Consider the following 26,422-nt stretch of genomic DNA (forward strand, 5'->3'; position numbering starts at 1 on the left):
TGTCTCCTTCAGTAATGTTTATTTCTGAACATTCCTGGCTAATTATACTGCTTGGTCAACCAAACCAGGCAGGCCAAGCCTCCAATAAGAGGCTCTGTGGGAATTGCCTGGAGACTTGATTATTCATTTCAGTAGCCAGAAAGTTGATCCTGAGTCGCGGCTGAGTGCAGCCGTCTGGCTCAGTGTGCAGAACCCTGCCCTGGCTGAGCAGTTAACTTGTTCAGAGCCATGTCCTTAGCCTGATTCCAACAGTGCCACTAATTCTCACTAATCCTCCTCAGCTGAGACAGCCTGTACATGACACTTCATTTGGCACACTCATACCTCCATGGTTTTCCAAAGAGCCTGCGGGGAATGATGGCAGGGCCATGGTGATCAGTACCTGGGAATAAGGTGGGGTGAGAAAAGGTTATACTGGCATCCTCATCAACATGGTCAGTCTATGTCAGGTGAACATGGAGTGGCAGCTAGAGACTTGTTAGTCATCATCGCTATATGTGCTTTAAACCATATTACACATTTTTTGAGGGCAGAAAGGGACATTATTTCTCCAGTGTTTTCTTTCTGTGACTTGAATGTTTTTCCATGGAAAAGATCACCATGTGTCCTGGAGGAAACATGGGCCTTAGAGCTTGATGACCTTAAAGGTGGGGTTCAGCCCTCTTGGTGCTCTGGGGGGACATGTACCTTTATCTCATTGAACCTCAGCTTTCTCATCTGCAAAATAAATGCATAATAATTACCCCATGTATGCATGGTGAGTATTGACTGGGATTACACATGTGAAGTGCTCAGCACACCTAGTACTAACACATAGTTGCATAAAAGTTGATCCAACTAAAATTATCTTATGATGACCTACCACACAACAGAAAAAATAATCTTCAGATACATGCTTTTGGTATTTTATGAGGCAAGAATTTTGACTAATGAGATTACCCTTCAAATAATACATATTACTCTAAGTTTCTAGGGTATAATTCATTCTTTCCCTTTCCCTGTTTTCTAATTTTGACTCCCTTTTGATGGCATTAACCTAAAATGGTGTCATTTTACAACAAAGATAGAAATGGAAGTCATGTAAAGGTGAGGTTTCTACAAGGGAAATAAGGGAATAGAATTGCCTGCCTTAAGAACCTGCATGAAATGAGATGCCATCTCACCCCAGTTGAAACGGCTTTTACTCAAAAGACAGGCAATAACAAATGCTGGAGAGAATGAGGAGAAAAGAGAATCCTGGTACACTGTTGGTGGGAATGTAAATTAGTACAACCACTATGGAGAACAGGTTGGAGGTTCCCCAAAAAACAAAAATAGAATCACCATATAATCCAGCAACCCCACTGCTAGGCATATGACCAAAAGAAAGAAAATAAGGATATTGACTAGATATCTGCACTCTCATGTTTATTTCAGCACTGTTCGCAATGGCCAAGATTTGGAGGCAACCTAAGTGTCCATCGACAGACAAATGGTTAAAGAAAATGAGGTACATATACACAATGGAGTACTATTTGGCCATAAAAAAGAATGAGAGCTTGTCATTTGCAACAACATAGATAGAACTGGAGGTTATTATGTTAAGTGAAATAAGCCAGGCACAGAAAAAGAAACTGCATATTCAGAGTCACTTGTGAGGACTAAAAATTAAAACAATTGAACTCATGGAGACAAAGAGTAGAAGGATGGTTACTAGAGGCTGGGAGGGGTAGTGCAGGGCTGGGGAGAAGTTGGGAGGGTTAATTGGTACGAAAATATAGCTAGATAGAATGAATAACATCTAGTATTTGATAGTATAATAGGGTGGCTACAGTCAACAGTAATTTATTATATATTTTAAAATAACTAAAAGAGTATAATGGAATGTTTGTAACACAAAGAAATGATAAATGCTTGAGGTGATGGATACCCCATTTACTCTGATGTTATTATTATGCATTGTATTCTTGTATCAAAATATCTAATATACTCTATAAATATATACCTACTAGGTATGTATAAACATATAAAAAATAAAGAGCCTACATGAGACAGGTGCTCACATCCACTCAGTTAAAAAGTAGCAGAGCTATAATTTGAACTCAAAACTGTTTCCTTCCAAAGCATTTACCCTTTCCACTGAACCATTTTCCAGTCTAGTTAGTAGACGTCTGTCAGATAAGGACATGGTGAAGTACTTATAAGCTAATTAGTAAGTCTAAGTAACTGTACTGAACAATAAACTCTTGCTTCATGATTGTCCTCATTAGGAAGGAATATCAAGAAAATAGACTACAAATAAATTTCTTTTATTTCTACTTCTTCAATATATATTGTAACATTCTTCTTGCCAACTGATCTTCTTGCCTCCAATTTGACCCCTCTGATCCACCAAGTATTGCATACTACTGTGTTTTGAGACATAGTAAGTACTTGTAGGATGAAAATTCTATCTATTGCTTACAGCAGCATATTCAAAATTAAAATGTTACATTTACTCTCATCCTTATACCTCTTTGATAACTTTTCCTTGCCTTTCCTCGGTTGAAATGGACAGGTGTGACATACAAGAGCCTTCATGATTTGACCTGTTTCTCTCTGCATCTTTGTCTGTAACCACACATTTATGTTCAAATCATACTGAACTATTTGCAATTTCTCAAACATGTTCTGATAGCCATGTATGTTCTGATAGCCATTCCTTAAGATCTTTGCACATTCCTAGTCCCTGAAATACTCTTCCTACAATTTCTTTGCCTCCTATTTTATTTTTCATGTCTTAATACAGAAGGAAGACTTTCCTGACATCTCATAAGACAAAGTTAGCTATAATTTTTGTGTTTCCTTGTTAAATTCTGTGGTGGTATTTATCAATTTCTATCCTGTCCTAGCTACGTATCTCCACTAGATGATAAGCAGTTTGAGAGCAGCTATTCTTTCTGTTATATTCAGTGTTGTATCTTAAGGCCTAGAACTGTGTCTAAGCTCAAAAAAGGTTTGTTGAATGAATAAATGAATCAGACAATTGAGACAGAACACAGACATGAATTTGAAAGTGGTTGGGGGAAATTGGGCAGATAGTATATGTATATTTCAGAGCTCATAGTCCAGAGTCACCTTAATAGTGCCCCTAAAGTCTTCACCATTTTACATATGCATCTCCCAGGGAACTCTAGATCATTTCCATCTTTGTCCATAAGAATCAAAATCAACCAAGATAAACATGAAATGTATTATTAAACTAAGTTTGAATTAAACAAGCAGGAGAGAATATTTTCAAGTCAGTCTTCATATTCAACTGTGTAGCTAATTTTATATATAAGTAACAGACTACAGAGATTATCTAAGGAGACATTTATTCAACAAATATTACTGAGTGCCTACTCTGTGCCAACAGAGTGCTAGGCAATGAGGTTATGGAAGTGAATGATACTCACTGAAGGTCTCTGAGCCTCAGTTTCCTCACCTTAAAATGAAGACTTTTAAAGTAACTATCTCATAGATTTCATATAATTGCTTAGAATAATGGTTGGTTTATAGTAAGTACTCAATAAACATTAGCTTTGGTAAAGTGATGATAAAGAGGAGATGATGATTGTGGTGATAAAACAATTCAGCTACCATGTGGAACCCACAGTCTCACAGGAATGACAAACACATGAAAGGTATGTGTTCTACCACATGATAGGCACCATGAAAGAGAAGTCAAAAAGGAACAGCAGCGTAATGAGGGGAATAATTAGCTCTGTTGGGGGACAGCAAAAGAAAGTGGAACCAATCATAACAGCTTCCCCACAGAAGAGACAAATCTGAAGCTTAAAGAATTAGTTGTTCTCTGCAAGCATTTTAACCCATGTCTTACTTAACGATCTCAATCCTATGTCTCATTCTTCCTGTAAGTAACTTTTCCATAAATGATGGTCTTAATACCTGGGCAATCTCATCAGGAGAAAGTCAGATATAGAGGTACACTCTAGAGGGTTACCTCCTTAACTAAAGTTTATTTATCTACTTCAATTTTTTGGAAAAGAATTTTAAAGCATTTTAATGAAGTATGTTAATGAGATTGAAGTCTGAATATATTTTAAATTTTAATTTTTTTAATAGCTCACCTATCAAAGGGGGATTATCTATCTAATTATTTTCATGGCACCTATCATTGGTATCTTTCTGCTTTGACAAATGCATTCATTTTTAGGCAAAACATGTGTGCCAAGAAAATTACAGTGTCTGTCAAGCTTGGAGGAATCTGATGTACACACTTTGCTATGAAAATTATAGAATATGGAGTCTTAAGAATGTGGCCACAGTCCTAAGCTGGAATTGTAGATCTTCATGAAAAATTTTTTGAAAGTACCCTTTTAACCACTAGTACTGAAAATCAAATTGATATTGAGGGCACCTCACTCCATGTTGCTCTCTCTCTTACTCGTGAAGTAGGGATTGCTTTAGCAGGCTTCATACCCCAGGAATGAGCCTTTCTGTTGCTACAGCAAAAAAAAAAAACTTATTTCATCTTCATTAGGCATGGAAATCATCATCCAAGTAGATCTCCCTTTTCCAGGAGTACAGATAGACTTATGAAGCTATGTAGGTTTTAATTAGCCCACAGTATCTTCACCCTTTCATTTGGACCTCCTCAGTAACTAAAGTTTGATCTCTCTCTTTTTTCATTTTTATGATGTAAAGCCATTATAAATCTACAGCAAATAAACTAGCAGGAGATTAATACCAATAGCAACAATATAACAACAGCAGACATAAAAAATACAGCTGGACTCTACCATAAACAGATGAAACTGAGCTACAAAGAGCGCTTCACTATTCAGTTCATAAAAGGCTGAATGCTGTCAGCCCAGCCACAGGAGGACAATCAAACTGGCTTTCCTGGACAGGCACGGCAACTCATTGATCAACCCCGCCACTTCAGACAGAGTTAGCAAAGGGAAATAGATCTCTCTCCTTCCACTCCTGCAGTAGGAAACAAGGGGAGACAGGGAAAGTGAAGGGAGGAGGGCAGGATGTGTAGATGTGAAGTCAAGCAACCAGGCTTGGGGAAAACAATGGGGAAACCTCAGATGATCCTGCCCTGGAGATCTCAGCATAATCCACCATTCATTGAACATTGAACGATGCAGCACCCCCAAAGCCGATGTCAGAAGTGATGCAGCGTAGAGATGATGAAAATGAGGACCATATTTTTAAGCTGATAATCAAATATAAAACATATGTTCATGGGAAAATTTGAAAACTTACTGAAATTAGGATTGTTCCACAAAGTCTAGACACTATGGTTAGCAGACCTTTGAGATACACACACACATACGTATGTATAGTCACACACACATATATAATCATGTGTTGTGTAACAATAGTCAATGACAGACTGCATGTACAATGGTGGTTCCATAAAAGTGCAACACTATATTTTTGCTGTACTTTTTCTATGTTTAGAAATGTTTAGAAATACAAATACTTACCACTGTGTTACAGCTGCCTACAGTATTCAGTAAGGTAACATGCTATAAAGATTTGTAGTCTAGGAGCAATAGGCTATATCATATAGCCTAGGTGTATAGTAGGCAATGTTGTCTAGGTTTGTGTATGTATACTCTGTGATGTTTGGACAAGAATGAAATTGCCTAATGACACATTTCTCAGAATATATCCCCATCATTAAGTGAGATATTACTGTGTATGTGTGTGTACCCTATTATGATGTGTTAAGTCTTTTTCTAGGTATAAAAGACAGGCTTCACACAAAGTAGAATGAAAATGTTGCAAAATAGAGATGACCAATGTGTTTTGGTATTCACTCAGGCAGGAAGCTTGAAGGAAGACAAGGCATTTAGGCTTGATCTTAAAAGCTAAGTAAGATTTGCATAGGCAAAGTAAGAGGCAATAGAATGCTACAAAAGAAGAGCATGAAAGATGACATGATGGTGGTAAAGGTGTAATGGTGTAAATGTGTATTAAGAGTAAAGGAGTAAAGCTAGAGTGTGAGTACATAGAAGGGGAAAACAGAAAGGTAGGGTATGAACTTCATGGCGGGACTTGGACTTTATCCTTTAGCCAGTGGAAGCAATTCAAAGTCTATGCAAGAGAACGTGATGTGTTTTAGAATGATAGGTATACATAGGTCTGAAGGATCAATTATAAGAGAAAGACTGCAGTCAGTAATATTTCTTAGGAAGTTATTTTAATATTCCTGAGAGAGGGACTAAAAGACAAAGCAGAATTACCTACCTATTGGGTATGGAGTTTGGAGGAGAAGAAAGTTTTAGATCTGTGCTTCTCCTATGTTGATATGCATATAAATCATTGTTCTGGTTAAAATGGATATTCCAATTCAGTAGGTCTAGTGAGGCATAAGATTCTGTATTTGTAAGAAGCTCCCAGATGATGTCAATGCTGATGAATTGTACGTTCAACAACTAGATTTGAGACCACTCCAGGTATTTCCTTCTTGTGAAACTGGCTATGTGATGTTTCATTAAATGAGATAGGCTTGGATCAGGGGAAGATACTGACTGCCTCCACTACTGGACACATTCAATGTGAGGCACACCAGTCAAGAGTTAGAAATTGGATTGCTCTTTTAGAAATGAGGCTAAAGCTGTACTTACAGAATTGGAAATTACTAAAGGAGAGAATCAAGGCAAAATTTAAGTGGATAAGACTTCACAGAAAAAAAGGAATTAAAAAGAGTCAAAAATAGTATATTACCGAAGACCTGGAACAAAATGGGCACTTAATAATTACTTGTTGAAGGAACAAATGAATGTGCCCCTATTTAAAAGGCAAATGAGAAAAAAAAAAGGGAGAACAATGGGTGACTGAGAAGGAGCAGTCAAGAAGGCCAAATGACAGCTGAGTCACAGAAGACATAAGAGAGAAGCCTTTTGCTGAATGCTGAATAGGGAATGCATACTGTGAGATGTCGCTGTGAGTTTGCATGGTCTTTCTAAGATGTTGTAGTGGGTGATGTGGCATGCCACCCAGATGCCCTCCAGGATTGAGAAAATCATTCTCCCAACTGCTGGGAGAGTTGGCTGCAATGAATCTCAGCCAAGTTCTTTTCCAGAAATGTGCCTTCCTCAAGAGCAGCCTCATTCAAATTCATGCTCCCTTTCTACAGGCAGCTCAAGTCCAATGACTGGCCCATGTGGGGATATAAAGGCTTAGTCCCTTGCCTCAAAGTATGATCCTGCTGAAAAGGCATCTCAGCTTAAGACAGTCCGTGAGATCAGCTGAGGTCCTGTTTATACTATTTAACAGTCCAATTCCTCCTTCTGCCCAGCCCTACTGCCTTCATTCCTTCACAGGTGTTGTTTCTGGGAGAACTCCCCAGTAAAATTCCATCTGAGTCTGTTTCCCGGAAATCTGACCTAAGACAGATGTTGACTTTATTCCTAGAGATTAAATTGCAAAAGCCATTCATATTTGAGGCTGTGTCTCCCTAGGCCCTTTTCTAAACTGAGATCGCACTTCTCTGCCTCAATCTTCTTTTGCTTTTTTGCTTCTGAAACTGTACTGGTAGGTACTGCCACACCATCTGTGCATAACAGCCCAGCAAATTTTGGGGGCATCTGCTACAGTAAGGTCACATTCCCAGCTGTTGTGTCATGTCTTCAACATCTTCTTTGATTTCTCTCACTCCTTACTTTGCAGAGAGCAGTTCAAGGTACAATCTCCCTCCTTGTTTGTTTCTATTATCCACCTGCTGTTGTAGAGAACTGACATTATCTTATGTACTCTTTAAAATGGAAAGACATGGAACTCACTAATTAAATTTGCAGATCAAGCTGAAATAAAAGTCATAGCAAAATCACTAAGGACAGGCACATTATATAAAGTGGCTTCAGTGCTTAGAAATATAGTCAGGAAATGACCAAATGAGCTTTAGCAAGGAGACCTGAAAATTAATACATCTGGAGGAAAGGAACCTGAAACACAGCTATTTAAATTTCCAGGGAGAAAACTGGAAAGCAACAAGACCAGCAAGAAAAAAAAAGAATAAAAAGAACAGGAAGGTGATATTAGACACTTCAATATAAGCTTATGGTGCAGTGAAACCGAATAAAAAACAGGGTGCATTTCTTGGCTGTATTTTAAGATGCGTTACTGCACATGGTTGCAAGGTGATCCCTATATGGAGCTGCCACGTGGTAGACCATGTTGGTTTTCAGGTGCTTGGGTAATAGCATGAAATAGACAAATTGGGAGCAATTGGAAGACAGCTATAGAAATAATGAATAGGAGTGACTGAATTACAAGAAAAGGAGATAAATGGGTGTAGGTAATTTCCTCCAGTGCCAAGGGAGAGAGAAGATGAAGGTCAGCATGGGAGCAACATTGCTCTAATGCAGAAAAGCCTGTGCTGGAGTGTTACCTGTCAAAATGGGATTAAGGCTGAGAGAGGAAAGGGTAGTTTCAAAAAGTCGGCAAGTACTTCCAAATGCGCAGCCACTATGGCACAGTCATCAAAAAGGAGCTGTAAAAGAAACAGCACCACACTTGTAGACGAGTCTGTGAACACTGGGCTTCTTGGCATGAGTCTGAACCTGAGGCCAGCTTCAGCAGTGGACAAAGTTGCAGCTCCATTCCAGGCACAGAGTTGGTCAGTTCAGATAACTGTTCTAATTTCTCATTTTTAATTGATTCAAAATAAAAATAGATGAACAAGTAGAAGGTGTGTCCAAAAACAGAGTTGATGTTCCACCAGCCTATAAACTCATTAAGAGCTGAGCACTTGTCTTATTCATCTCTGTGTCTCAGGTGTCTGGTGCAACAGAACTGCTTATTATATGTTTTCTGAATTAGTTAATGAGGGAAAACTGAGAAAAAAATATTCCTGCCGTGAAGTTCCGGGCCACATTTCTGGCAGACCACAGGCTCAGCACTTCTGGGGATCTTTGGAAACTTTCCCCAAAGGGCTTGCATTCAAGAAAGAGATTTGTACCTCACTGGCTGTCCTGGGCTCATAGTATCCTTTTTCAAGGGGAGAAAATCCCTCAGCATGGGGTCAGGCAGGCTCCCACATTTAAAAATTGGATAGCTTCATTTTTTCTAAAGTCCAAGTGTGAAACGGAAGAAGGTGACAGGAAGTGTTCATTAATATATTGAACAAATGTTAGGACTCTGTATAGCTTAGCAGTTAAGAGCAGCTAAGAGCCAGATGGCCAGATTTCAAATTTTGGCTCTGCTACTTCCTAATTGGGTATATCCTTTGGCAAGTTATTTAACTTCCCTGTGCTTAGTTTCTTCATTTGTAAAACAAGGATAATAATAGTTCTTGATGAATGGAGTTGTACTGGGGATTAAATTAAATAATCTATGTAAAGCATTGAGAAGAATGCTGATCAGTAAATCTTTCATCTCTCTCTCCCCACTCTCTCTCTCTTGCTCTGTGTGTGTCTCTGTGTGTGTGTGTCTGTGTGTGTCTATGTGTATGCATGTATGTGTGTGTGTGTGTGTGTGTGTGTAGCACTTATGGGCTAGGCATTCCTATACATTGCAGAGACAATGGTAGGAAATAAGACTGGCAAGATATTTTCCTATATATGTCCTGCTCTCATAGATCTTCCCTTCTCATTAGAGAGTCAGACTCTAAGTAAAAAAGTAAGTAAATAAGGGCCATAATTTCAGATGGAGATGAGTTCCATGAGAAAATAAAATGAAATGATGTACTAAAGAATGACTTGGGGAAGAACAAGGTGCTGCATTAGAGCGTCCAGAAAGAGATGCTTTCAGAAAGTCAGAGCTGAGAACTGAATGACCAGAAGTAACCAGCCATGTGAGAGCACAGAGAAGAAATAATACAATGCATAGATGTCACTTTAAGATGGAATAAGTTTGTCATTTTCAAGAAGGCAGAGTAATAAGTGCTTTGCGGACAAGACAGGGCAGAGGTAGATGAGCTCTAGGAGGTAGACAGGGACAGATCATGCTGAGCTTTGTTGCCCAGGGCAATAGCTTTTAATCTAATTTTAATGCAGTGGGAAGCCATTGGAAACATTTGGGCAGAGAATGACATGATCTGACTTCAAATTTATAAAAGATCGTTTTGACTGGCTTCTGTGTAGAGACTCAACTACATGGTATTAGAGGAGAAACAAAGGGACCCATTGGAGGCGATTGGCTATTGCAGAATCCCGATGACAATTAATGCCACTTGGACTAGGGTTATAGCACTGAAGATGGAAAGAATGTGATGAGTTTAAGTTATGCATTAGAGTAAAACCAGTCAGACTTCCTCATGGATTAGATGTGGAGGAAGTTGAATCTGTTAGTTTCTTCAGTGTCTGGCACTTGACTAAGCCTAGAAACAAAAAGGTTAAAAACAATAATTATATACAGAGCCTGCCTTTAAGTAGCTCTTTTGAGCTGTATTTTGTAGGGAACAGAATCCTACTCAGACTTCAAGGAATGGATTATCTACAGAGGCATGAGCAACATTAGACAAGTCAGCAAAAATGGTAGAGAACATAGAAACTATCAAGAATCAAAAGCCACCACTACCTTAGGCTTAGAAAGGCAAGGCAAGGCAAGGAAATAGTACTAACAAAGCCCAGTGAACATGGGAATCTTGGAGAAGGGCTGCCCGGCAGGAGACGTATTCCCAGAGGGACATGCTCTGCCACAGAATGTGTCCAGCATAGAAAAGAAGTGGGGAGTGAATACCTCTTCCTTGTCCCACCCTCCAATTTCTTACGACTGCCTTCCATAAGCTAAGCCTCATTGGAATCCAGGCAGCAAAGGAGGTGTGATCATCTGAGGTGTCAGCCCACTCAGCGTATAGGACAGGACAGAGACAAGCAGAGGAGGAAGCTGGGTGAGTTGGGAGGGACAGGCAAATGGAAAATGAAAAGTATACAAGCATGCAAAAGTATTACAGAAAAAAGAAAATGTCATTTGGAATCAAGTGCAAGACTAGCTTCAGGGTTTTCACACAGGTTTAGCTCAGAGACAGTGCCCAGTTCAAATTCTTCTATGCAAAAAACCTGAGAATACAACCCAATTTCCCATCTTCTCAAAGTAGTCACTACTCTCTCATTTCTTTCTCCCCCCACAACAGGGAGGAGGAAAAAACCATGGCTGCGGAGGTGATTTAATATCCTGTTGCCTCTGAAGAAAAATACACTTCTTCATTATAAGAGTTTTATTGCCAATGACTAGAAGGAAATGTAAAGGGGACAACACAAGATGACTAACACAGGAAGTTATAAAACTCACAGCTCTAACTGTCATGGCCCTGGGCCCATGGTGCCTGAATCCCTCTGGGAGTATTAAATGGAAGGCCCCCTGGTACCTGAATTTTGTTTTAGTTTTCTCTCTCCATCTCTGTGATTACACATAAAATCAGCCAAGCACCTGCTCCCCTCCAGCCTAGATAACACATACCTCCATGCTATAAAGGGACAATTTGACCAAGAGACACCCACCTCACCTGACCACAGAGCTGGAAAGTCTACTATGTCAGACTTCCATGCAACCGCTGGTGGGAGAAAGTTTTCACGAGTCTCTGTGGGCCCTTATCCCTCTCCCCTGTATTCCCATCCTTATCCAAATCCACATTTCACCAAACTCCCTAACGCTAAGCAGCTGTTGAAGTTCAGATCACAGTCTCTGAGGAGCTCCTGGTTTCCCATGGAATGTGATTTGCCTCATCATCTTACAGCCTGCCTCCACTTTGCTTTCTTATCACTTCAGAGGCTTGGGATGCCTGTGTGCACAATAAATCAATGGCATTTTAAGCTTTCCCTGTGGCCTCAATTACTATGCGCCTTGGTGCAGCTTGCTGTGCTGATCACGTTTATGACTTCACCTAAATTCTTAATGCTCTATCTCATTGCAAAGAAAGGGGATTATTTTTTATGAAAATGTAACTTTTAGCTTAGCCACCAGACAATTTCCAATATGCTATGAAAAGAATAAAATAGCCCCCAAAAAGCCATATCTCCTAGAATTTACCCCTCCTATAATCTAGATTATAAACTCAATGGAGATACAGATCATATCTGAATTGAACATTACTGTACCCTAGACCCTATTGCTACATCTAGTGCACAATTTGTGCTTGGTATTTGTTGATACTGAATAGCACATTGTTTTGCAAATGGAATTTTTTAATTACCACCTCTTCCTGTGCCACCCTAAGCATGCACATGTATATGCATGCACACACACATGCACTTTACCTTCATACACGCATGATGCTCTCAGTGATAAAGTCATGTGTAGCTCAAGGTGATCAAAAGAGGTATTTGTATAAGAAAGCGGAAACAGTTCTTTATAAAAACAAGACAACAAAGATTACTGTTAGCAGTGGTCCCAGGAATGAGACCGCCCCCCATCCCCCACTGTCTCTATCTGTGCCCGTCCAGGGAGTCTGTTTTTAGAAAGCCCTTGTCTGTTTGCTTCCTCTCCACAATTCAAGAGAGAAACTCAGTTAGGTCTCTCTCTCTTCTTTTTTTTTTTTTTTTTTTAACTATTGCCTTTACTTCACCAAGTTTTCTATAGAGTAGAAATTTCCCCCTAGAGGAATTCTGGACTTTTGCATTTATATTAGACATTCTGGAATAATCTTCAGTATTTCTTTGTTCAATCTTCTTTGTCCATAAGCCTTTCCAGTGTCTCTCCCCCAGCACCATACAACAGCCTGCTTTGTGTTTCTTCTGCCTACCTCTTCCCCTAACTTCACCTCTTGTTTAGGTGCACATTTCTTTCAAAACTAGACCATTAACTTCTTGAGGAAAGCCCTAAGTCTTTTCCTTTTTGTATTACCTCATACATATACTTTACCTCCAATCAGAAAAAAATTGTCTTCTCTTTGGTCTCATAGCTGTTATTTCTTTCCAGCTTTGGTCTGTCAAAATTAATGTTATTTGGAAGAAGAATATAAAAATAGAAAAACACAATAGTTGAGTCAAGCCCATGAAAGCAAAATGCTCTCTAAGAGGAACCACTTTCAGGGCTCTAGGCTAAATGCTATTTGAATCCTGTGAACTGGAATTCCTCTGAGAGATCTTCTCTGCCTTCCTCAGGCAGTGGCCAGTCTTGGCCAGACACCTCTGGTTTTGCCAAGAAAGCACAGTTCCTGTCTGCAAACGGCACAAGCATAGTAGGTCAGCAGACAGGCAGAGCTGGCTCAAATTTATTAAAAGCATCTTCATATTGTAGCTCAAGAATACACTGCTGTTTTTACTGGGTGATGAAGATATTTGGTGAGGTTTTTAAAAGAATAAAAGAATAGAAAAGATAAACCTGACGTTTCTATGTAGCTTAGGGTCAGAGCATTTCATATTCATGCATCTAGCGGATTTTCACAATATCTCTGTGAAGCAGGCAGGGCAGTTATTATCCCCCTTTTATTGATGAGGACACTGAAGTTCAATATTTTAATTACTTGCCTAAGGCCACATCCAGCTCGTGATGTACCATCTACCATCTGGATGGCAGCACTCAGTCTCCAAAATAGACCTCCTGACTCCTGGAGCCAAAACTACCACACAGGTTTCAAACTTTTAGGCAAGTGTTGAGGAAAGAAATGGGATTTTTGTAAAGAAAAAAAAAACAAAAAACTCTTCTTTCCAGGTAATGTAAGTTAGCAAGGAGAGTTGATATCATAGAAATAGCACTCCATGGGAGAGAATATTAAGAAACTTCTTATTCTAAATTCCAAGGTTAGGCCTCTGAGATTTACATTGCCCTTTTTTTTTTTTTTTTTTTTTGAGAAGGAGTCTTGCTCTGTCACCCAGGCTGGAGTGCAGTGGCACGATCTCGGCTCACTGCAAGCTCTGCCTCCCAGGTTCACACCATTCTCCTGCCTCAGCCTCCCAAGTAGCTGGGACCACAGGCGCCCTCCATGCCTGGCTAGTTTTTTTGTATTTTTTGTAGTAGAGATGGGGTTTTACCGTGTTAGCCAGGATGGTCTCGATCTCCTGACCTCGTGATCTGGCCGCTTCGGCCTCCCAAAGTGCTGGGATTACAGGCGTGAGCCACTGCGCCCGGCCTGCATTGTCATTTATAACCAGAAGCATTTTCACCTGATTGCTTCCAGTTTTCACCTGATCCCTGATTACTCTGTATAGACAAAAGCTGGCCTACAACAATGGAAAGCTGCTTGCAGCATTAACTAAAGTGCAGGTGCCCACAGGAGAATACTCCTGTTCTACCCAGACCTCAGCAGTAGAGGCCAACTTACTCCTCTTTTGTCTTTAATGCTGTCATGGCATCATGCATCTGCTTCTACAAAGCCACTGGTAATTTATGCAGTTTCCGTATGTGAGATCTTGAAGGATTTCTAATGTAAACCTGAATATTTCCAGGCTCTGCTGCTTAGAAACATAAATTATTTACTCGTTTGCGTTTGATCTGTTGTTATTATATCTTGTTTGTAACAATTGGGATTTCCTATAAGAGAAGATTATACATCTTTCCTATGAAAATACATTTTAATAAAGCATAAAAATTTTCAGTCTCCATTATTCATAGTTGTATAGGGAATACTTAAGATTCTCTTCACCAGAAAGTATCTATACAGAGATGTATGCATGTATTTTGTTGCCCAGAGGAATAACAAATGCAGGCCTCAGATCTGTATAGACATACAGGTTGCTAGGTCTGAGACTTTAGCCCTCTTCTTCAAATTGTCTCAACCTTCTAGCATTTAAAAACAGTTGTTATGTGTGTGGATCTGAAATAAGGATGAAAAACTTCCTCATGGGGTCGGAAGTATGCTGTTTGCCAATCTGAAAGGCAAAACAACTGGAAGTTACAAACAATTGATTCGGGTGATAAACTGTACAAAAAGAAAATCAGGAAAATATTTTAGATTCAAAGAGTTGTAGAGAAATTGCTGGAGGTTTGGGACCATGGCCAGGACACCTTATATTAATATTTAATCTCTGAACATCAAGCCCATGAGAGAATATATCTTAATAATAATTCAGGCCAGGCACAGTGGCTCACACCTATATTCCCAACATTTTGGGAGGCCGAAGCAGGAGGATTGCTTGAGACCAGGAGTTTGAGAGCAACCTGGGGAACATAGCGAGATTCCCATCTCTACAAAAATATTAAAAATAATATTTCAAAAGTCGAAGTATGTAGAGCAGCTGAGGATTTGAAATAAGCCATTTTGTGATTCTTTTGCCTTCATTCATTCAACTGTTTCTTTCTATGGAGAAAAGACAGGATAAACAAATACTTGGGCATAGGAAAGCCCAGAACAAGCATGCCTAAAAGGAAACCATTATATATGAATGAAAAGTTTGGTATATTGAGCAAGATGTGAAAGTCATGCCATACCCAATCACCCTCAGGTTTTCTTGTTTTCAAAAAGGACTCATGTAACTCAGAAATTTGCTAAGCTCTGACTTTTTTATGTTGCCCAAATTCCTATCTCAGGGGTCTGGGGAGTCACGCCCTACAAACCATAAATTCTCATCAGATGGGTTTTATTTAAATCTTTATATTATGACTTATTTTCCAATCTGACTCTGGCATAACATAACATGACAAAGAAGAAAATCAAAATATTTTACCCCAAAACATGTTTCTTTGTCATATTTTGAAATGGTCCTGCAAAGCCATCCTTTGTGGGAGCAAATGTGCATCTGTAAAGAATCTCTATTTAAATAGCTAGATCTTTTTCTTTCAGGCCTTCCCAATCCTGAAGAGATTAACTAAAAGTCTAGTACCTTTTAAAGGTCTGAATAGGAAACATCTGTCATCTAATGTCTCTAAGGGCAGCCATTATGAGACTTCAAAAGAAACTTGGTTTCCACAATCTTTTATCTTAACTTGAACATTTCCCTTCTCTTAATTCCAGGCCTTTAGACAAACTCAATAAATTGTAAACCAGAAAACGTTTAAATTTACCTACAGCCTGGAAGCTCCCCTGCTTAGAATTGTCTCACCTTTCTGGTCCAAAACAATATATTTCTCAATATATTGATGTCTCATGCTTCCCTAAAACCAAGCTGCATCCCAAGCACCTTGGGCACATGTTCTCAGGACCTCCTGAGGGCTGTGTCATGGGCCATGGTTGCTCATATTTGGCTCAGAATAAATCTCTTCAAATATTTTACAGAGTTTGACTCTTTTCGTTGACATACTCATGATTTCAGTTTATTACAAAGTGTTACCAAATAAAATCAACAAAGGTAAAAAGTGCATGGGGCACAGTCCAGTAGAGACTACATTCAAGCTTCCAGTTGTATACTCCCAATGGACTCCTACCAACAGCACTTAATTTTCTCAGCAATAATGAGTGACAACAGGTATAGAGTATGGCCAGCCAGAGAAGGCCACCCAAGCCTACATGTCCATGGTTTTTATTGGGAGTCAGTCATGTAGGCATGGAGCATCTGCATGGCTGACTACTTAGTTACTTAGTCTCCAGCCCTTCCAGGTGTGCAACTGATACAGCATGGTCCAAGGCAGCCACCACAAATCACATTGTTAGCATAGACTATCTGGCATATCTCAAAGCTTTAGGTATATAAAGACACTCTCATGAGGCAAAATATTCCAAAGGCTTACTGGTCATCTCAAGGAGGTATCAAGAGTCAGTTTTCTCTTTAGAATGAATGGGGTTTCAACACCCCAGATCACTTAGTTCATCCTTCACAGCACAGGGACTAAACCATGGTGGGCTCCATGGGAAGCCTTGAATGCCAGGACAAAAGTAGACAGCTTAATCTAGTAGCAGAGTTTACAATGGGCTAGACAAGAAAAGAGTAGAAACTAGAGAATCAATTCCAAACTTTTTGTACTCATCCAAGTAAGATACTGAGGTCCTGAGAAGGCATAATAAATGAGGACAAAGGAACATTTTTGAGCAGAGGAATTATATGAAGAGATTTCTTTAAAGTTAAATCAGGCAGCAATGTGCAGTATTGCACTAAACCTTCAAGAACAGGAAAGCCTGAATCCCAACATTAAAACTTACCAGCCAAGAAAACACCTTGAACTCCCTAGATAGCTCTTTGTCCATGTGGATAGATGATCCCTACATGTGGTGGGAGGCTTTCACAGTTAATCTCTTGAAATGATTTCCAACTTGGTGTGTCTAAAACTATAGTCTACTCAAAACAAATGTTGAGGTAAGATAATAACATAAAGCAATAATTAAATATTTTTCCAGATTTTCTTTTTTTTTTTTCTTTCCATTTGGCATTTCTCCCCATTCCAGCAGTCAGGCTTTCTGTGTTCAAGGATTTAGAAAATGAATGTGACGTCTCACACGGAGAGAGAGTCTCTCCCTTGATTTTTGTGCATTAGAGGTTCAGGCACTTGGGAAAATACAAAGGGTATACAGCTTAGACAACAAACTGACAAAAATATCATAAAAACAACTTGGCCCGCCCTAGCTTTCACCCTCAAGGGTATGCCATTGAAAGGGAAGGCAGAGACTAAAGGACAGCCACAGAGGTGTTTTTACGTGTGTCACAGGGACAAGCCCAGAATGAACTCTGGGAGGCAGCATGTGCTATGGAGGGGCATTGGGCCCTCCTCCTGGGCGCATCCTCAGGAATGAGGCAGAACTCCAGAGGAGAAATCACTCCATCATACGTAGATGCGTACAGATAGAAAGTGCCTTAGAGAACCTCACCGGCCCTTAAGGTATAGGAGAATGACATGCATGCCCCCAAGAATGACTGGAATATGGCAAAGCTAATATGGAAACAAGTGATGCCTCCAGGGACTCCTGTGTACACTGACAAAGCAACGGATGGGACAATAGGGGTCTCAGAGGATGCTAGCATGATTACTGACAAAGAGGACCCAATGGGTTCCATCCTAATATGTTGTTAAAAAATAAACTTCCTGGCCAGGCGTGGTGGCTCATGCCTGTAATCCCAGGCACTTTGGGAGGCTGAGGTGGGCGGATCCCGAGGTCAGGAGATAGAGACCATCCTGGCTAACACAGTGAAACCCCGTCTCTACTAAAAAATACAAAAAATTAGCCAGGCGTGGTGGTGGGCGCCTGTGGTCCCAGCTACTCGGGAGGCTGAGGCAGGAAAATGGCGTGAACCTGGGAGGCGGAGCTTGCAGTGAGCCGAGATCGCGCCACTGCACTCTGGCTTGGGCAGCAGAGCGAGACTCCGTCTCAAAAATAACTAACTGACTGACTAAATAAATAAATAATAAATAAACTTCCTGAAATGTAATGAGATTCGGGGAAAATGTTAGAGTGTGATCCACAGATTGACTGCAATTAGTTTTTCATCAGCCCCTAACGGAAATAAGAAATTTTCAAGTTATAGAAAAAAGTTAAGTTGTATTTTTCACACTTTCTGGATCCAGAGATATATCCTTGATGTGATTTCCTTCCATGCTGTCCAGTGTGTCTCAGCTAGTTTGAAGTATGCTCCCCTAGCACCCTGGCCTCACCTGCCTTCCTCACATTGTATTTAATAGTTGTTTGTGCCACTGTCTCACTGAGGTGAACACCTTGAGAAAAGAAATTAAATCCTTTACATTTTTAGATCTTTCCTCATGCCTAGCACTGTGATTAGGACACCAAAATGCCCTAGTAAATTTGACAAATGGGAGAATATTATCTTAAAAAATGACAAATATAAGAAACTGAGGATGATAAAGACAAACCACAATGCTTCCCACTATGCAAAGTTATCCTGTCAGGTTTCTGTCAAATTGCCAGTCAGAATGTTTTATGCAATTTGACAGATCTTTTCAGTGACTCTATGAATCTATGAGCTGCTCTAGATTTGTGTGGACACAGTCAGAGGACCAGCCATAAAGTGAGCCTGACAAAGAAGGAATTTTTACTTTTATGATGTGGGAAATACATGCTGGGAATAAAAGGCCCTATTTCCACTAGAGTATATGGAAAATATCCTTTGGGTTGCCAGGAGTCTCACTTCTACAGTGAGATATTTCCATTTTTTTTCTCCCTTACATATTTGCCTCTCATAGGTTTCTAGTATAAACAATATCAAACACACATGCACGTTTCATCGCAGCTCTGTATTCAGATAGGAGATTTACCAAATGTATGTTAATCAAAGAAGAAACACAGAAAAAGCCAAAGAAAGGAAATAAATGACCCAAACCTATAAAAACAAAGCAATGTCCAACCTTCTTTTGAGGAGCAATTGTTTTCTGCAAAAGGAAATGATGCAGTAATCCTTTGCCATTTTCCAGATTGCTAAAAGGCAAATGTATCCTTCCAAAGTTAAATATTGCCTTTTTTTCCCCTTTGAACCTATATTTAACTTTAATTTCTGATCAAACTAACTGCCTGTGGAATGACAGAAATTCATTATCCTGTAAAAAGCATTTATCTTGGTGTCAGGTACCTAGGGGAGGAAAAAGAACAGTTGCATGAAAACGAGAGGCTCAGGTTCAGGGTGACTTGTGCACATCTCACAGGCTTGTGACTTATGCATATATGCAAAATGCCTCCATAATTTGTTAGATATATATGTAGCTGGAAAAATTAAATACTGCCACAGAGTGTTATTTAAGGAGTGATTGAATCCGTTCTGATAGAGTTAGAATTGATATGTGCACTTCGCAGAATTTTAAATAAATCTTGAATCAGGCATTTCAATCTTCTCATGACACAGTTCAAGCCCATCCCAAAGCTGTCCTTCCAGGCCTGCATGCAGAGGTCGAGACCTGACTTCTCTTATCATTTCCAAAATCCTGGCCTCGGGCTCAGAATCCTGTTATCAGAAATGATTTCTTCAGACCAAGAAAAGAAGGTGCAGTCATAAGCACATCACAATGACATTATAGTGTTGAAAGTGACATGAAAGATAAGTTAGTTCAACCTCCTATCTGAACTAAAAACCTTTCTATATTGTTACTTCCAAGTAGCCAAGCAATTTCTGTGCTGCTGGATCACCGGAGCTCTCAGTTGAACAAGTAGCCCATTCAATCTCTTAATAGGGGCCATTTTTTTTTCTAACATGTAAGTATGACATAAAAATCCACTCCACAGATTGTAATATTTGGAGAAACCACTTTCCAAGGATGTTATAACAACAAGAACATTAGTATTTATTTATTGCTTTCAAAGTGCCTGGCTAAATGCTTCATATTTTACATACATCCTTGAATAACTGTCAAAAATGCCATGAACAGAAGTGGATCCAGGTTTGTGTCATCTGAAGCATATTCTCTTTAAGAAAGAGAATGAAAAATAACAAATCCAATATTAGGTGCAAAGTAAATGTGTATTTCACATGGGAAAATAAATCTCAAAAAGGTACCAATTTTGAAAAATTGATATCAAATACATGACAAAAATCTAGAAAACATGCTGTTTTGGTTCTTTCTAAGGCTGCTATGAAGAAATACCTGAGACTGGGTAATTTATAAAGAAAAAAGGTTTAATTGACTCACAGTTCTGCATAGCTGGGGAGGCCTCAGGAAACTTACAATCATGGCAGAAGGCACCTCTTCACAGGGTGGCAGGAGAGAGAATGAGAGCCGAGCGAAGGGGGATGCCCCTTATAAAACCATTAGATATCTTGAGAACTTACTCAGTATCACAAGAATAGCATGGGGGAAACTGCCCCCCATGACTCAATTATTTCCACCTGGTCCTGCCTTTGACATGTGGGAATTATTACAATTGAAGGTGAGATTTGGGTGAGGACACAGAACGAAACCATATCGCATATCAAAAGTGTTTCTTAAGTGCTTTATCACACATCTCTATAGTACTTTTATCTTTTTTTTCAACTGCATGCTCTTAGATCACCTGTTAAAGTGACAGTGATTTTGAAATATTAATAAGATTTCTCACTGCTAAGATAGAGGCTTTCCTCTGGTAAGGCTGATTAGAATTTGTTTTTATTATTTATAATTTACAAAAACTTTCTCATAACTCTACAATCCATTAAAGCCAACATCATAGACAATTGTAGAATTTTAGCATTTATATTTGTAGAAACTTGTAGAATTCACATGTGATAAAACCAGGATCAAGTTATTACCTTTAATATTTCAGCAGCTGTAAGATTCCAGTCTTTTCTATTCTCTGAAAAAGTTGGTGTAAGATTGATGTTATTTTCTCCCTAAATGTATGGTAAATTTCACCAGAAAAATTACATTGTACCTGGAATGTTTTGTGGAACATATTTTAACTATGAATTCAAGTTCTTTAATCATTATTAGACTACTCAAATTATGTGTTTCTTCTTTCATCAATTTAATAGGGTTAAGTTTTCCTAGTAATTCACCCATTTTATCTACACATTCAAAAATTTTGGCACAACTTATTATAAACTCTCATGATCTTATGTCTATAGAAATGGTTAATTCCTGATATTGGTTATTTGGGCCTTTTCTCTCTTTATTGATAATTCTTGCCAAGATTTTATCAAATTTATTCATCCTTTCAAGAATCAAGCTTTGGCTTATTGATCCTCTTCATTATGTTTGTTTTCTATTTACATTAATTATGTTTATATTTATGTGAATATTTGCTCTTATTTTCATTTTTTGCCTTTCTTCTACTTAATGATTAGTTTATGCTTCTTAAAGCATTTTCTCGAGATGATATCTTGTTTTTAATTATCCCACATTATTTGCTATTGGTGTTATTTCAGTTAGAGCTTATTTAGTTTTAACCTCATATTTATGAGTAAGTTCTGGCTTCTGATATTCTAGACCTTTTTCCTGAAGTATATTCTTCAGCAGTTTGTTTCAGTGAAGTTCACTGAGTGGATTATTTTCTCAATCAGTTGTGTCTGAGAAATATCTTTATTTCACTCTATTTCTTTGGTCATGCACTGAATCCAGATTGACAGTTACTCAATCTCTATGAAGATAATATTCCATGATTGTCAGGCATCTATTTTGCTCCTGGAAATCTGTTCTCAGCTTAATTGTCAATCCTTTGTTATTTAATTGCCTTTCTTCTTTGATTGCTGAAATGGTAATCTCTTTGTTTTCATGTTCTATAGTGTCACTACCTGGTTTTTTATATCCCTTCAGGACTTTGTATGCTTCTTTAACCTAAGGACTGATATTTCTGTTATTTGTACTGGAAAGCTCTTAGCTAAAATTGTTCTGAATATTGTTTCTTCCCCCACGTTTTCTAGTCTCCTCTTCAAGGATTCTTATTAGATTTACATACGCTTAATCATCCTGCCCTCTCTTTCTCTAACACCTACATCAAATCTACGGGCAAATGCTGGCTATACCTTAAAAATATACACAGAGCCTGGTTATTTCTCTCTACTTCCACTGCTACACCCTGGTTCAAACCATCATCATTTAGTTCCTAAGAATTTGTAGTAGGCTTCTCATTGATTTATTTTGACATTTTTCTTCCTACAGTTTATTCTCCAAGCAGTGGCCACGATAATCCTGGTAAAGATACTTTTCAGCTCATGTAATGCCTACTCAAAACCCTCCAATAGCTTTCCATTTCACTTCAAGTAAAACTGAAGGTCCATTCAGTCTCAAAGGCCCTAAAACACCTCCACGCCCCACTGTCACCCTCAGCTACTTCTATGACTTTTTATTCCACTGCTCTGCCCCTCAGTCCACTCAGAGCCCACAGACTTACTTGTTGTTCCATGAACACACCAACTACTCTGCTCCCATATACTTCCCTTTACCTACAAATCTCTTTCTTTCCCAAGATCTCTGCACCACTCACTTGCCCTCTTCTCAGGGGTTTGCTTCAATATCAAACCTTCCCCCCGGTTATATTTCCCAGTACACTTAAAAAATGCTGCACACATCACAGGTACTCAATTAATATTTTATAGATCATAAAATGTGTATATTTATTTTTATTTCATAAAGTTTTGTCATTTTTTTACCCTGAGATTTTTAAATAGTAAGTTTTATTATGATTTATATTTTTTGTATCTTCAGAATTATTTTAAACATAAGTTTTTAGAGCCCTTTCTATTGTTTTATTATCTGAAATTCTTCGATTGCTAATCCTCCAGTTTGTGGTGTAGTATTTGATTAGCAATATTTATTGTGAGCCTATTTTCACTGTGGGGTGTTTCACTGTGTAGTCCCTGTGTTCCCTGTCCTGGGAGCATGCCTACCATGGATTTTGTGTTTGCTTCTGCAAGGATCCCTTAGGTTTTTTTTGCTCAGTACCAGATTTACCTTAATGTCACCTCCTGTCATTCCTGCACCACACCAGTTTCTCATGGGCAACTACTGTCTTTTTCTTGTTCAGAGCCAAAAACTCACACTCTCTACAGCTTTACTTTGACTGGTGGGAAGAGTTTTTCCCCTCATTTGTTTTCATAAAATGGTAGCCTTTCCAGGGCTTCAGTTATGTTCTGTGCAACACTCCCGCAGAGTCACCACACTTCCAACTTTAGCACTTGTTTGGTTTTAAATTTTCTCTGTGTTTCCAATTTGTGAAAATTTCTCCTTGTTTTTCATTTTAAGCTTACATGCTTTGCTTTTTGGTCATGTTTTAATCAGAATTTATAAATATTTGTAGTAGGTGGCATCTCTGTTAGCTCAATCCACTATTTAGAATTAAAAGACACCTGTTAAAATTTTTTATTAATTAAAAATGTGTAGAAATAAATTCTAAAATAATTGTAAAACTCAACCTTATTATATTATATTCAATATCAATTAACATATAGGTCTGGAAGCAAACCACCTGGTATCAAGTCCTAGTTCTTCTACTGTCTACTTGAGTAAATTACTTAACTGTCTGTGCCTCCATTTCATCAATGTAAAATGGGGATAATATTAGCACCTGAATTTTAGTTTCTTTAACCCCTTAATGATTTTAATACTCCTAGAGAACTCAGAATAGCATGAGGTGCATACATTAAGTGCTTGAAAAGATTTAACTAATATAATCCTCTTCATTATTATTGTATTAAGGTCTGCACGTGAATTCCATCCCATATATTTTGGTTAACCATTTATAGTCAGATGTCATATTCTTTTTGCATTCCCAGAGCCTATAATAATTTCTGGCAAATAATTGGTATTTCTAAAACATTTGTTAACTGAGAGTTATTTTAAAAAGCATTTCAGTCTATTAAGTTTTGAAATGCATGCTAGAAAGACCCAAAACTTTTACACCTTAGATTGATTACAAATACACACACACACACACACACACAAATATATACACAAATGTATGTATATATTCAGGAATTTTAGCAGTTGCTCAATTCATACTTCTCCAGTTCCTAGGTTTAATTATATTAAAATAATAAAACCTTCCTCAAGGAATTACTCAGAGAAATTCTATACCCAACCTGATGAAAAATCTAATTAAAAAATTCAATAACAGGGTTATTATGGTTACAAAGAACTGGTGGTAAGCATTTAAAGCAATTAAATAAAACAAGAATATACATTTGATATTAATATTGTCACAAAAATAATACAGATGACAACACTGAAATATGCATCTAATATAAATAATATGTTAGTAATACTCATTCTACCTAAAATCACCTATTACTAGTAATAAAAATTAGGATGTTGGCAGGGGAATATTGACAAAAACAGAACATGTTAACTTTGTCAATTTTTATGGAGAAAAGAATCAACATTCTTCAAATTATTCTGACTATAACTCATAATAAAAAACCCTTTTTAATTTTGTATTACTATCCAGCACAAACATCTTTTTTATCAAACATGTTATTTTATATTCATACACACACACACATATATGTGTATATATATATATACACACACATACTTGATTGTTAGGTAAAATGAGTTTTTAATGTGCACCACAGCTAAAAAGGGCTTGAGACACACTGTTCTAAGTTGGTTTTATGACCTACTATTGTATTGTAGCCCACAATTTTAAAAAATAGTTAATTTGTCTTTGCGTTTTCTTAATCTTGACAAATAGATTAGCTTAAATATTATTTTACAAACACATCTTCAAAGTATAGTTTTAATAAGGATGTGTAGAATCCACAGTCCAAAAACACACTTCAGTAAAAGAAATGAATCAACAAGAAAGCACACAAAATCAGAATAAACAAAAATGTAAAAATAAAATAAAACACCTGGACGCGGTGGCTCACGCCTGTAATCCCAGCACTTTGGGAGGCCGAGGCGGGCGGATCACGAGGTCAGGAGATCAAGACCATCATGGCTAACATGGTGAAACCCCGTCTCTACTAAAAACACAAAAAAATTAGCCGGGCGTGGGGGTGGGCACCTATAGTCCCAGCTACTTGGGAGGCTGAGGCAGGAGAATGGCGTGAACCCGGAAGGCGGAGCTTGCAGTGAGCGGAGATCGCACTACTGCACTACATCCTGGGTGACAGAGCGAGACTCAGTCTCAAAAAAATAATAATAAAAATATAAAAATAAAATAAAATAAAACACATTTGCTCAAAATAGATAAAAAAGGTTAAACACCCTAATTATAAGTTGAATAATCTGAATGCAGTTTTCAAACAACATGATCATATGCAATTAGCAACAATAAAAAATTAATACAATTTTATAATTATAAGCTTTGATCAAAACAATTAGAAAAACAGACAGAAAAAAATGGTTTACTATATCAAAATCAGCTCTAGTAGAATTCCAGAAAATGTTTAGTTGGAAAGACAAAATATATTTTGTATAAGAAAGCAGTACAAATGAGAAAATTTTTACATGTATGATTAATAACAGTTTTTTATACTTTTATATTTGCGTATGAGAAGCTTTTATAAATCAGTATTCTATCAGTTTTCTATTGGTACATAAATTATTTCAAAACTTAGCAGCATTCAAAACTAAGCAACAAGCATTTGTTATCTTTATGTTTTTGTGGTTCAGCAATTCAGGAGCAGCTTAGTTGGGTGGCCCTGACAGGGGCATCTCATGAGGTTACAGTCAAGATATTGGCTGTGGCTGCAGTCATTTTAAGCCTTGACTCAGGCTGTAGGATTCACATCCAAGAGGGCTCATTCACATGATATTGACAGGAAGCCCTCCTTAGGGCTCCTAGAGTGTCCTCACAACGTGGCAGCTAACTTTCCATAAAGACAGTGATCTAAGAGAGTCCACAAGGCACAAAATTGTGTTTTATGACCTAGGCTTGAAGGTCATATACCATCACTTCAGTTATATTCTACCAATCACACAGGAAAACATGAAAACAATGTAGAAGAGGATTACATAAGTGTATTAATACTTGGAAGCTGAATCACTAGCCCTTAACTTAGAGCAACTACAACTTAAAAAAAAATTGCCCAAAATGCACAAAGACTGTGAATGTCAAATCACCAAGTAAGACATACAAAAATTAAATGAACATGAAAAAGCTGACTCCTAATTCTAAAAGCAAATAATATTTAATATGTATTAAGTTCATGCATAAGTAATTGTGGTTTTTGCCATTACTTTTAATCACTTTAATGGCAAAACCATAATTACTTATTCACCAATCTAATAAGCCTGAAAAGTCAAGTGTAGATGAGAATTAAGAGCAATAGAA

General features: G+C 38.1%; 1 long non-coding RNA gene across 1 annotated transcript in view; it reads left to right on the plus strand.

The window, feature by feature from the left end:
* Positions 1-11,689, plus strand: part of LOC107967188 (uncharacterized) — a 78,159-nt gene extending 66,470 nt beyond the window's left edge. Inside the window, exons 12-14 of the long non-coding RNA XR_010147629.1 lie at positions 1,417-1,489; positions 2,250-2,404; positions 11,057-11,689. This is a non-coding gene — a long non-coding RNA (uncharacterized LOC107967188). The remainder of the gene's footprint in view (positions 1-1,416; positions 1,490-2,249; positions 2,405-11,056) is intronic.
* The last annotated feature ends 14,733 nt before the right edge of the window (positions 11,690-26,422 follow it).

The sequence above is a fragment of the Pan troglodytes genome, chromosome 9 (assembly GCF_028858775.2).
Source record: "Pan troglodytes isolate AG18354 chromosome 9, NHGRI_mPanTro3-v2.0_pri, whole genome shotgun sequence".
In the NCBI taxonomy this organism is placed as follows: Eukaryota; Metazoa; Chordata; class Mammalia; order Primates; family Hominidae; genus Pan; species Pan troglodytes.